Source organism: Chrysemys picta, chromosome 1 (assembly GCF_011386835.1).
Source record: "Chrysemys picta bellii isolate R12L10 chromosome 1, ASM1138683v2, whole genome shotgun sequence".
NCBI lineage: Eukaryota > Metazoa > Chordata > Testudines > Emydidae > Chrysemys > Chrysemys picta.
Genome location: NC_088791.1, coordinates 354283641 through 354285644, shown reverse-complemented (window position 1 = coordinate 354285644; position 2004 = coordinate 354283641). Strand labels below are relative to the sequence as shown.

Below are 2004 nucleotides of genomic sequence, written 5' to 3'. Positions count from 1 at the left end.
TTTTGCTGAGTTTCTGCCATGCTTGCACTTTGAGCAGGGTTTCACAGAGCTGTGTACCGTGTCTTGTACTGAATTCATACAGTGAAATTAGAACCTCATAAAGTGTTTGAGGAGCTCAAGCTTTTTCCTCTAAAGTGCATACACAGTGCAGATATTTACATTGAAGTTCATCTGGCATCATGCCACCCATTCACCTGGCTTGGTTAGCTCCCTCTGAGGACTCCTCTTTACTTCAATATGACCTAAGTAATCTGGTGCCATCTCTAAATGTCCCCACTGCACTGCTCACGCCCTTTCTAGATTGTTACAAACTATAAAATATTTACCATACTATTTGTTATAATATGTATAACCCCCTTCATTCTGATTCCCTCCTTTCACAGGCACCTTGAGCATTTCTGAGCCTGATAGATGCCTCGACCATCTCATGGCAGCTTTCAACGTCACCCTCTCTGATCCTTCAACATTTATCCTAATGGGCATCCCTGGCCTGGAAGCTGCTCATGGATGGATTTCCATCCCTTTCTCTATGTTCTACATTATTAGCCTATTTGGAAATTTTATGGTTCTGTTTGTTGTAGGCAAAGAGCAGACCCTGCACAAGCCGATGTACCTGCTGCTCTGCATGCTGGCGCTCACAGATATCGGCATGTCTACCTCTGTCATTCCAAAGGCACTGTGTATATTTTGGTTTAATTTGAAAGGCATTACTCTGGTTGACTGCCTAACCCAGATGTTCTTCCTTCACACAGTTACCATAATGCACTCAGCCGTCCTTGTGACAATGGCCTTTGATCGCTACGTTGCCATATGTAACCCTCTGAGATACACCACCATCCTCACCAATGCACGAATAGCTAAGCTAGGGCTAGTGGGTTTGATAAGAGCTGTTCTCTTTGTTCTGCCCCTGCCCCTGCTCCTGAGCAGGCAGCCATTCTGTGCCAACCGCATTATCCCCCACACGTACTGTGAGCACATGGCTGTGGCAAAGATGTCATGTGGGGACTTCACAGTCAACAGGATATATGGCTTGGTGACAGCATTTGTTGTCATCGTGTTAGACCTGATGCTCATTGCTCTGTCCTATGTTCTGATCATCAGGGCTGTCCTCAGAATCTCTTCCACGAAAGCCCACCAGAAAGCCCTTAACACCTGCACAGCCCATATCTGTGTGATGCTGATGTCTTATACTGCCCGCCTCTTCTCCTACCTGACACAGAGGTTTGGTCAAGGAATCGCTTCCCATGTACACGTCACCTTGTCTAACTTCTATCTCCTTGTCCCCCCCCATGCTCAACCCTATCATTTATGGTGTCAAATCCAAAGAGCTTCGTGACAAAGTGGGTAAATACACCTGCAGAAGGTGATCGCTGGAGGCCACTGACTTTAAAGCTGTGTGACAAGAGGGGGAATGATATCTCCTTATTAATCAAGGGTGCTATGTCCCAGTTTGGCTGAGCTCAGCACTGTGGAAGTTCAGAGTCCGAGAAGCTCCTCACACCTAACAACTTATCCCTTTCTCACTAAGCACTGCTGTCTCCATTGCTGAGTTCCCTCTCTCTGACCTTCTTTCATTGTCACCCGTCAGCCCCACACACTCGCCCCTTCATTCGGCCTTTCTGTGACTACCAGACTACCAGAAGATACTGCACTTTTCTGACAGAGGGTGGGTTTTCTGTCTGAACAGGATTCTTGATCATTGGACAAACTGAAGCTACACTGATGAACCAGACTATTATCTGGACAAAGACAAAGAAAGAAGCTATAATGCTGAACTTTTTTGTCATACATACAGTGATACAGTGAGCAACATTTACTGTGGGAATTGAGGACATTCTTCTAGAACTTCTTGGTGAGAGGTGTGAAACTATATTTTTGAACCGGACTAATGTGTTAAACTATCATATTGCCTTTGAGTCACATTGCTTACCACTGTGTGCAGCCAATTTTTGAGTCACTTTCAGTTGGACCTTTCAAAAGACACACTAACCATTCCCGTTGTCC

The 2004-nt window shown here is 45.5% G+C and overlaps 1 pseudogene; it reads left to right on the top strand.

Moving 5' to 3' along the window:
* The first annotated feature begins 427 nt into the window (after positions 1-427).
* LOC135982162 (olfactory receptor 52E2-like) lies at positions 428-1367 on the top strand (annotated as a pseudogene).
* Positions 1368-2004: the final 637 nt, after the last annotated feature.